The sequence below is a fragment of the Symsagittifera roscoffensis genome, chromosome 5, assembly GCF_963678635.1.
Source record: "Symsagittifera roscoffensis chromosome 5, txSymRosc1.1, whole genome shotgun sequence".
In the NCBI taxonomy this organism is placed as follows: Eukaryota; Metazoa; Xenacoelomorpha; order Acoela; family Convolutidae; genus Symsagittifera; species Symsagittifera roscoffensis.
Window position 1 is genome coordinate 42,543,482 of NC_087066.1, and position 11,857 is coordinate 42,555,338.

At 39.0% G+C, this 11,857-nt stretch overlaps 1 protein-coding gene across 3 annotated transcripts in view; it reads left to right on the top strand.

Moving 5' to 3' along the window:
* The window catches only part of LOC134846278 (histone-lysine N-methyltransferase, H3 lysine-79 specific-like), a 257,501-nt gene that overhangs the window by 32,450 nt on the left and 213,194 nt on the right, over positions 1-11,857 (top strand). The window lies entirely within an intron of this gene.

Sequence of the window (11,857 nt, forward strand, 5' to 3'; positions counted from 1 at the left end):
GCTCTCTCAATCATTGAAAGCGCATTTTGCACGAATAGTAAAATTGGTATCTCCACAAGCTTTGCTTATCAACAAAATATGCCCGCAAAATTGATCGGGTAAATTTTGGTTGGTATCACAAAAAACATAGCCGGTAGAAGTTAGAAAATGAAATCAAGAAAAAAATGACGGCATGTTTTTTAAGAAGGTTAATGGAAAAAAGTACGCAGTTTAAATGAATTACTTACTTAGTCACTTGACACTCAAAAAAAATCATACGGAAAAGAATGTCATATTAATTTGCAGTCTTTTGCATGTTTAACTATTAATAAAGTATTCTGTTATAGTAAATGTACAATTACTTAAAAGAATAAAACAGATAAAATAGAGTGTGGTCATTTGAAACGTTCTAAAAAAATAACTGAACGAACACTCTGCAATCGACCGATGGTCGTATCGAATAAAGTTAATAGGTTTTTAGTTAGTACCGAAGGTCATTTAAAACAGCTAAAAACAAATCACATTTCCCACCGGGAAAAAAATAAAACTGCAGTTTCACTTACTAATTCTATTTACACCCATTTTCCCCCTTGAAAGTAGGAACAAGCTTTACAAACTGCGCCACAGAAAAAAAATAGTACAGCAAGCAAAACAGCATCTACAAATGAAATTAGGAACGTACAAAAATACGGGGTGAATATGCAGAATTTACAGTTATATAACAGATACGATAAAAACAAATTAACTAAAGCTAGTAATTTAAAAAAATTATTCTACAAGATCTAAATTTAATATGAACAACAATATCTACAAAAAAATGGTCGATTAGGTGTGTACACAATAAAAAGAATGATAAACAAAAGTTTTGCGAGTTTTAGGAAAATCCGTTAAATTTTTCGTCAAAATCATCTAGTTTTGCTTTTACATCTTAGTCGATAGTCGAGGATATATCACTAGATTTCTCTAATTTGTCAAATGGGTCGGTTATTGTAGGTTGAGATGGTGAGTAAGATCCGGAGGGGGTATTATTTAAAATTGACAAAATCGGCGTGTATTTGGCCCTTTCCGATGGGCAGGACTTCTTAGAGGACCAAGTCAGCGTAGTTTTTGCAACCAGGGTAGGTACTTGTGGAGCTTCCGCTAATGGTGTCAAGAGATCCGAAGGTGAGAAAATCGCGAATGTAGTCATGGGTTAATTAGTGGTAACATCCTGCACTGTACTAGCAGTCTGGTAGTCTTTTTCAAATACTACATCAATTAATCGCGGATCTCCGAAAAAATTAGGGGGTCCGACGATCCTACGCGGTCTAGAATGTCTTGGTTGAAAAGTAGAAGGAACTACACCTTCTGGGGCACTGTCCAACCCGATTGGGTTTTTCTCCGAACCTTCTACTTCGGCAGAGTTTGGCACTTCTATTATCGACCGTTGGTCTGTGTTGACTGATAGATTTGGTCTTTTTTGAGGAGAGTTGGCATCAACTCTAACACTTAACCCTTGATTAGACTCGGCTTGGTGGCTGAGAGGTACATTATTGTTAGTCATGTCGTCAAAGTAGTCGTCTTTTATCGCATCCCAGGAGTTTAAGTTTAAAGATGAAGAAGAAACTGAGGAAAAATGAAAACGATCTCTGCTTCTGTTGGTGAATCAGTCGTCTGGGATAGCCTAACCTCTCCTGAGGTGCCCTGCCTTAGCTGAGGGTTGCATCTCGATACCGTCTTCTTTGGTGGAGATAGCTTCCTCTTTCCGGCTAAACTCGAATGTACATGTAAGCAGTCCAGAGGTCTCAATACAGTCTGGTTCTGTTGGTGAATCAGTTGTCTGGGATGGCCTACCCGCTCCTGAGGTGCCCTGCCTTAGCTGAGGGTTGCCTGTCGATATCGTCTTCTTGCCTGACATGACATTATTGTTAGTCAAGTCGTCAAAGTAGTCGTCTTTATCGCATCCCAAGAGTTTAAGTTTAAAGATGAAGAAGAAACTGAGGAAAAATGAAAACGATCTCTGCTTCTGTTGGTGAGTCAGTTGTCTGGGATAGCCTACCCGCTCCTGAGTACCTCTCAGCCACCAAGACGAGTCTAATCAAGGGTTAAGTGTTACAGTTGATGCCAACTCTCCTCAAAATAGACCAAATCTATCTGAGGAGAAACTGAGGAAAAATGAAAACGGTCTCTGCTTCTGTTGGTGAATCAGTTGTCTGGGATGGCCTACCTTCTACTTCGACAGAGTTTGGCACTTCTATTATCGACCTTTGGTCTGTGTTGACTGATAGATTTGGTCTATTTTGAGGAGAGTTGGCATCAACTGTAACACTTAACCCTTACAAACTGAGGAAAAATGAAAACGATCTCTGCTTCTGTTGGTGAATCAGTTGTCTGGGATGGCCTACCTTCTACTTCGGCAGAGTTTGGCACTTCTATTATCGACCGTTGGTCTCTGTTGACTGATAGATTTGGTCTATTTTGAGGAGAGGTGGCATCAACTATAACACTTAACCCTTGATTAGACTCGGCTTGGTGGCTGAGAGGTACATTATTGTTAGTCATGTCGTCAAAGTAGTCGTCTTTTATCGCATCTCAAGAGTTTAAGTTTAAAGATGAAGAAGAAACTGAGGAAAAATGAAAACGATCTCTGCTTCTGTTGGTGAATCAGTTGTCTGGGATGGCCTACCCGCTCCTGAGGTGCCCTGCGTTAGCTGAGGGTTGCCTGTCGATACCGTCTTCTTTGGTGGAGATAGCTTCCTCTTTCCGGCTAAACTCGAATGTACATGTAACTTGTGCCCGATGGACGGTTGTTTCACCACGATTTTTGTGGGACCTGGGAGAAGTTTTCTTTTAATAGATTTTCGTAAAATGTGACCGTTATCGAGAGTTATTGTGTGGTCGGATGAGTCTATGATATCCTTCTTTACTAAGTTAAAATAAGGTTCCCCATTTTTCTGTTGGTAGCCGTTCTATATAGTTTACCTCCAGTGACTACGTTCTTCGATGTATTGAGACCTCTGGACTGTTTACGACCCTCTGTTGTAGGTGTGCTCGGGATTGTTTGAGCTAGCGGTAAGTTGTCTTCCGGGTCCGATGGGTTGTCATTGTCTTCGTCGAGATAACCGTCTTCCGCGCCGTCATGCAATTTCCAATTACTGGCCCGTCTGTTTGATAGATCAATTTCCCTTTATCTTGTCGGCCATCAAAGGAAATTAGATTTTTTCATCTAGTTTTAGCCGTTCTATTAAAGTTTTTCTCGAATGGGGTACAACCGCTTGACGCTTGTTTTGTGGTTTTTAGCTTCGAGATAACTTTTTCGATCAAAGAATTTGAAGAAGGTTTTGGTAAATCAAATGACATTGTCATTAAATTATACTTTAATGTGTAAACCAGTCTTTCCACAAGCCCAGTTGATCTATGATCGCCGACTGTACAATAAATGATCTCGATGTTGTATTTGTCGCAGAAATTTTTAACATCGTGTGATAAAAAGCACGACCCATGGTCGGCTCCAATCTTCCTTGGGAATCCGTGAAGATGACAATAGTCGTTTAAGAAAGAAATCACCGTGTTCGAAGACTTGTTATTTACAATCTTGGTCGATGGGAAATTAGTGATTCCGTCGATACATAAAAGGATGTCTTTTTGTGTTCCCCAAAACGCGTCCAAAGGTCCGGGGAAATCCAGATTTATTTCGTCGTTAGCACAAGTCAGAGTCGGCAGTTTTGTAATATTATCGGTACCTAACCAAATTTTGAGGTTTTTCAGGCATTGACTTACGGAACTCCCGTGATGGTAAATCTCTCGGTAAATGTGGGGCCACCAAGTATATTCCGCGAGAGACTTCATCCCAAGCTGGCCTGGATGGATCTCATGTAGCATTGCTGTGAAAGTTGATTTGATGGTAGCTGGAACGTTTAATTTGTTGTCTAAAATTAATAGGTCGTCTTTTCCGTGGAGATCGTTTGCAAAATTTTTCATATACGATCCGTGAATGCCCATCGGTCGTTTCGTCTTTTTTGTCTCGATCAAGTCCCAAATCATTTTGTCATCTCTCGTCATTAATTCAAGGAGTTTCGTAGAACAGTGGTTCTCGGGGAGTATTGGAGACAAGGGTAAACTTAAGTCAGCTTTGTAACTCTTCACTAATTTTGCATGATCGTCCGGCAGGTGGTCACCTTTAAATTTTAGAGGGATGTTGCGTTCTTCGGGAATTATTAGTAAGGGTCGGCAATATCTTTCAACTTCGTAATAGCTAATTTTTTTTTGATTTGGGGTAAAGGCTGTTTGTTTTTTAAAATAAAATTTAAGAGGACTTTGTCCAAAAAAGTGATGCTCTTGAAACTGAATTTGGAATTGTCAATAGGTAAGCACTTTGATGTACAAATTTCTGGTCGTGGGTGCGAATTATCACAAATATTTAATGACCGAGCAATACAAGATATAATAGCGACAATAATTTTGAGCTTAAAATTAGCTACAGAGCTATTCGAAAAGTTTTGACCAATCACGTCGCTTGAATTTTCTACTCCCGATGGAAATTAGTGTTCACGAGAGTATTATTATTTACAGCGACCGGCGGTCTATCTACAATATTTACATCTACAGAGTTAAAATGTGTTTTACTATATAGGATTTTCAGAATTTTTTCTATTGAAGCGACTACAAATTCTTCGTCGTAATGAAAAGATGAGAGGGCTTTGCCCGGAGTTAATCTGGATAAAAGATCGGTAAAACCCATATCTGTTTCTGGGATATGGGAAAATTTAAAACTAAACGGTAATAGTCTGTTTACCCAGCGGGTCAATCGGCTATACATGGTCTTATTTCCGTGAGTTGCCGAAAGTGCAGAGAGTAAGGCTTTGTGGTCCGTGACGATTTCGAATTTTGCCCGTACAGGTAATTCCTGAAAAGTTCTGAGGCCAACACCACGCCCAGTAATTCTAGTTTGTTCGTGAAATACTTCATTTCATGATTATTTAAAATTCTTGAGGCGAAGGCAATCGTCTTCCACTGGTCCCCTTGTAATTGTTCTAGAGTTGCGCCTAGTCCGCTATGCAAAATATCCGTTTTTAGCCTAGGTTTTTCCTTTATATCGAAGTGGCTGTTTTCTGCGCTATTTAAAATTTCGGATTTTAATTTTTCGAAGGCTGCGTTATGAAACTTTTTCCATTTATATACATATTTTTGTTCAACAGAGGACGTAGTGGAGAACTTAATGCCGATGGATTCGAGACGAATTTTGCGTACTGATTTATCGAGCCGAAGAACGATCGCAATTCCAAAATGTTCTTAGGGATTGATAAATTCTTGATGGCATCTGCTTTGCCGACCAACGATCGTACTCCCTCGCCTGAGATTTTGAAGCCTAGCCATTCTGTCTCAGATTTGAAAAATGCACATTTCCCCATTTTACCGCCATATTATTCTTGTCCAGAATTGTTACAATATTAAAGACTATTGCTTTATGTTCTTCCAACGATCCCTTCGATGCTACCAAAATGTCTTCTAAAATTAATTGGTCGTCTTTTCCGTGGAGATCGTTTGCAAAATTTTTCATATACGATCCGTGAATGCCCATCGGTCGTTTCGTCTTTTTTGTCTCGATCAAGTCCCAAATCTTTTTGTCATCTCTCGTCATTAATTCAAGGAGTTTCGTAGAACAGTGGTTCTCGGGGAGTATTGGAGACAAGGGTAAACTTAAGTCAGCTTTGTAACTCTTCACTAATTTTGCATGATCGTCCGGCAGGTGGTCACCTTTAAACTTTAGAGGGATGTTGCGTTCTTCGGGAATTATTAGTAAGGGTCGGCAATATCTTTCAACTTCGTAATAGCTAATTTTTTTTTTGATTTGGGGTAAAAGCTGTTTGTTTTTTAAAATAAAATGTAAGAGGACTTTGTCCAAAAAAGTGATGCTCTTGAAACTGGATTTGGAATTGTCAATAGGTAAGCACTTTGATGTACAAATTTCTGATCGTGGGTGCGAATTATCACAAATATTTAATGACCGAGCAATACAAGATATAATAGCGACAAAAATTTTGAGCTTGAAATTAGCTACAGAGCTATTCGAAAAGTTTTGACCAATCACGTCGCTTGAATTTTCTACTCCCGATGGAAATTAGTGTTCACGAGAGTATTATTATTTACAGCGACCGGCGGTCTATCTACAATATTTACATCTACAGAGTTAGAATGTGTTCTACTATATAGGATTTTCAGAATTTTTTCTATTGAAGCGACTACAAATTCTTCGTCGTAATGAGAAGATGAGAGGGCTTTGCCCGGAGTTAATCTGGATAAAAGATCGGTAAAACCCATATCTGTTTCTGGGATATGGGAAAATTTAAAACTAAACGGTAATAGTCTGTTTACCCAGCGGGTCAATCGGCTATACATGGTCTTATTTCCGTGAGTTGCCGAAAGTGCAGAGAGTAAGGCTTTGTGGTCCGTGACAATTTCGAATTTTGCCCGTACAGGTAATTCCTGAAAAGTTCTGAGGCCAACACCACGCCCAGTAATTCTAGTTCGTTCGTGAAATACTTCATTTCATGATTATTTAAAATTCTTGAGGCGAAGGCAATCGTCTTCCACTGGTCCCCTTGTAATTGTTCTAGAGTTGCGCCTAGTCCGCTATGCAAAGCATCCGTTTTTCCTTTATATCGAAGTGGCTGTTTTCTGCGCTATTTAAAATTTCGGATTTTAATTTTTCGAAGGCTGCGGAATGAAACTTTTTCCATTTACATACATATTTTTGTTCAACAGAGGACGTAGTGGAGAACTTAGTGCCGATGGATTCGGGACGAATTTTGCGTACTGATTTATCGAGCCGAAGAACGATCGCAATTCCAAAATGTTCTTAGGGATTGGTAAATTCTTGATGGCATCTGCTTTGCCGACCAACGATCGTACTCCCTCGCCTGAGATTTTGAAGCCTAGCCATTCTGCCTCAGATTTGAAAAATGCACATTTCCCCATTTTACCGCCATATTATTCTTGTCCAGAATTGTTACAATATTAAAGACTATTGCTTTATGTTCTTCCAACGATCCCTTCGATGCTACCAAAATGTCTTCTATATAACAGTTTAAGAACGGTATGCTCTTTAAAAGTGAGTCCATGACCCGTTGGAATTCATTGGGCATTTCACCCAGTCCATAAAATCCAGTTAAAAATTGATAGGTTCCCGTTGTTTCACCGCCTACTATGCTGAAATTTACTATTTGCTCGTTTTCTAGTTCTTTAAATAGTTCTTTAAACTCGCTGAAAACTTTCTCATTTGATGAATGCTGATTTATACACTTACTCTCGAATGGTGGTTGGTTGACCATACAGATTGGCTCGGGGTATTTCTTCTGTTTCACTTCTATGCCTAACTCAGGTAAGTTGTCATTCCCAAGAATGTTTCGTTCATGACCACCAGTAATAAAGAAAGAAGTTTCTTCGCAGATCCACCCATTGAATTGTGTCTTCACGATGATCTTTCCTAAGATATTTATTGTATCGTCAGTGAACCCACAATACAAGTCTTTAATCCTCTTCTCCACTGGGTGAATTTTTAGGTTCGGGTATCTTAGTTTGAGCTCGTGCAACACGTTTTGTTTTAAAAAGCTTGCTGGTCTTGCTGAGTCTACTGGAGTCTACGATCATCTCCCATCCCAAGCCTATGTTTAGCAGTTTCTTAGTTTCCAGCCCGTTTTCATCGTAAATCGTTCTGACGTTAAGTACTGAGAAGTCGTCGTCATCACTCTGCCCGTATTCATTCCAGGCGTTTATCACATCGCAAGATTCTTGATTTTCGCCCCACGAGCTTTCCGGAGAGACGTAAGTACAATTCTCAGTGTTTACATAGTTGTCATTTACAGTATTTACAGTGGGTCGTTTATTACGGGATTTACATCGTTTGGCGAAGTGTCCTTTGTTGTTACAATTTTACATATTATCTCCTTCGCTCCTACGTTTAGATGCCCTTTCGTAAATGGGTTCCCACACTTCATACACGCTTTGCTACATTCTATGTTTAGACTTGGTTCCTTCTTGATCTGATTGTGGTTGTTAAAAGATTTAAAAATTGACCCGTTGGTCGACGATAGTGCCATATTTGTCAATTTTTGGTGGTTACAATACCCCTTTCCAAGGATCAAGGCCTGGTTGAGTGCTTCTGTCGGACTTATCGTGGCTGATAAAAGTTTCCGTTGGATGTCTGTGTTTCTCATGTTACAAATGAAGACATCTTTTGTCCATTCCGCTGCGTCATTCTCTTTTATATTACGGGTACTCGCCAAGTCCGTTAGTGCTCCCCAGAATTGTTCATATGATTCTCGATCTTTCTGTTTGCGGTTTAGTAATTTATACCTCTCGAACGTTGTGTTGGGCGGTTTAATGACTGCTGCGTCAAGTAAGGTCCAGAACTCTGTGAAGGAGATCGCTAAAGTCTTGAACCTCGGGTTCTTCTGAGTGAAAACTTTTTCCTTCGCTCCCTAGAGCTAAAAAAATAAAATTGAGCGCAGTTTCTTATCCACTTTCGTCTGTCTCGATCCGTTGAATTTTCTTTTTTCTTCATTGATCCGCTTTTCGTCGGCGGCTTCGTACTGTTTCATAGCGTTCTTATTGCTCGTCTCTCTGCTGGCTGTGTCCGTGTCCGTCTCGCTTCCGGTTACTTGTTCCAAGATGGGTATTTGCGTTTCTGGAATCTCTGGTCCGTTTAGGCTCTTTATGTCCAGATTTTCTATCGCAATTTATGCCAATTGAAATTGTTCGCTCCATTGGGTCCAGGCAAGCGGTGGCTCTAGGGTGTGATTAGGCCAGAAGGGGGATTCCAAGCACGTTCGAATCATTAGACTGCGCCAATATAAAGTGTTTTGTTACTCTACTAGTTATGTACAACTAATATACAATTAATTAAAAGAAATTAAATTCTAAAACAATAACCGAACGAAAACTCTGCAATCGGCCGGTGGTTGTATCGAACAAAGTTAACCGGTATTTAATTAATACCGAAGGTCACTTAAAACAGCTAGAAACAAATCAGAACAACTATGAATACTAAATGAACTTTTCAAGAAACAAAAAGCGAACTGTGAACTGAAATCATGGCTTCAATTTTGTTTTGAATATTGTTTTGAATTATTTTGTTTCTGCAATCGGCCGATGGTTGCATCGAACAAAGTTAACCGGTATTTAATTAATACCGAAGGTCACTTAAGACAGCTAGAAACAAATCAAAACAACTTGAATGAACTTTTCAAGAAACAAAAAGCGAACTGTGAACTGAAATCATGGCTTCAATTTTGTTTTGAATACCTAAACTTATTGTTCTACATTTCGGATCTACTTAAAAATCTCCCCCCCCCCAGTCAAGAAAGGGGGGACATTCATTAGTAGGTACAATAGGCGGAGATTGTTAAGTAGATCCCCAGGGATCAACTTAACATTCTCTCCCCTTTCTGGAAGGGGGGAATGGAGATTCTTTAGTAGGTACAATAGGGGGGGGGGGGGGGATTGTTAACTAGATCCTATATTTCTCTAACAACGGAGTTTAAATTCACCACTCTAATGAAAAACAGAAAACAATTGAGTACGAATGTTAATTTTGTGCATGGTTTTTGGAAGTTTTGAAGAAAGATTCACAATGGGAACTGTGATCAGAACAATCTGTGTAGTTTGCTGAACAACCTGATACGTGTTTTTCGACGTCAGCGATGAAAAGCACTAAACCTTCAGAGTCTTTTTTCTCTTCAAAAAAGCGTAAAAAATTCAACCTCAGCTGGGGTCGAGTATATGAAGTTTCAATAATATATGAACTCTTTCAATAACAGTTATTTGATCAACATTCAAAATTTGTTCTAAAAAAATTCTCACTGCTCAAAATTGCACTGGATTTTTAAGACAAAAGAAACATTTTTACGTTATATAAATATACACACACTGCAACTAAATTAAAACTCATGAAAATCTGCAGCTCAAAGTAGATGTTTTGACGTGTGCAACGAAGTTTTGATCAGAAACTACTCTACTAGATTTCCACATCCAGTGTATCACAACACACACACATACACACACACTTACATACACGCACGCGCACACACACACACACGCGCGCGCACACACGCACACACGCACCCACACACAAACGCGAAGTTTTCATTGCTAAAATAATAGAGTGAATAAGTGTTTAGTTTTCTGGCGACGATTATTTTGATGATGCAACCTTTGCAAAATCTAACCAGGTTCTTGCAAGATTTGCATTCCCTCAACCACGTAATTGTATAAATATAAAATTGTATAAATTTTATAAACTGTATATTGTATAATTTTATTTGATTTCGCATTATTCACCTTTTTATGCCAATTTTCAGAAAAACTAGGTTTAAACGTTGTCTAATTATTTTATAATATATTTTTAAATGATGTATACACCTTTCAAAACATTAGTTTCGCATGTTTTGCATGCATTCGTGCAATTTTTTTATGTTTCTTTTTGTCTTAGGGGAAACATAAGCCAATCTCTTCTGCACAATTTTGCAAAAGCTCGGAGTATAAAACCAGAAAAATCTTGAAAATGAAAAATGTTGATTTAGAATGCAAAATCGTGCTTATTTCTTGTACAGTGAATGCAAATCAAATCGTACACAAATCTTTCAAACGAGGGCAAATTTTGACAGCGTTTTGCAAGAAAATAGCAAGCATAATGATTTTCCTTGCAAAGTTTTTAAATTGATATCTTGCAAAATTTACAGTCCGAGATCCCTTGTAATCTCAGGATTTGGTCTTTAAAAGTCTTGCGCTGTTTAAAGCACCCAAATTTGGTTTTAATGTCAAAATTGTTTGTTATTTTTGGACTACTTCTGAGATAAAAATGATTAGTTTTTCAAACTTTTTGTTCAATAGCCGACAAAGACTCACAAGTTTTCCAGCTTGTCTACACCCAACTTCTCGCAGAGCTTAGCATAGCTCACCCCCAAAGATAAAACTGTCTCCCAGCACATCAAAAAAATTCAAAGATCAAAAAGGTACAGGCTCAAGAGCAGCCTTATTTTTCTTCAAACGGCTGCACGTGAGTCTATATCATTTTAAACGTTTTAACACTTGGTTTTATTTAAATAATAAATATGTAGGCACTTAGTATATTGGAGGGGCGTTCCCTTTGAGCTCATCAGATCGTGTAATCGATCCCTTGTAATGGTAAGGATAGTGTGTGAAGACGATCTCTAGCTTCAGTTCTACTACATCCTGACCGATAGGCTGCAATAGCGGTACCACGTGAAAGTCTTAGACGCAAGCAAAGAGCTCCGCTCAACAAAATAACTCAGTCTTTAATGTGGGGAAATAGGGGAAACGGACTATGCTTAGACAGGCTGGATAGCCTTTCATAGACCCTCTGCGAATCGCAGAAACCACAATTAATATATATGTTACTCAAATGTTATGTTAGATGTTTAAAACCAGAGTGACATTCTTGAGACCAGGGGCGGATCTAGGATTTTCTCGAGGGGAGCGGATTTTCAAAAAATTTCTAAAATTTCTTCGACCTTTTTTTTTTAGGTCGACCGAATTGATTTTCCGAGTTCTCCCAAAGCACTAAAAAGACCATTTTGGTCAAAGTTTCTGCGCCGCAGGCAAAATTTTGAAAAACCGGCCAAAAAAAGGCGTTTTTAGGCACTTTTTAGAAAATTTTGACCAAGTTGAGTTTTTTTGGCGCGCGCTCCCCCCTCAAAGTAAGTATAAATTGGCGCCAAATCCGCTTTTAGAAAACTTTTAGGGTCCGTCACCAAATATGAATATCTCAAAATAGTACAAAAGGGGACCCTTTGGGTCGGCAGGGGGTCGAACCCCTGAGGGGGGGGGGCGTCCACCCTCCCCCCTAAATCCGCCCCTGCTTGAGACTATTCTTGTTATC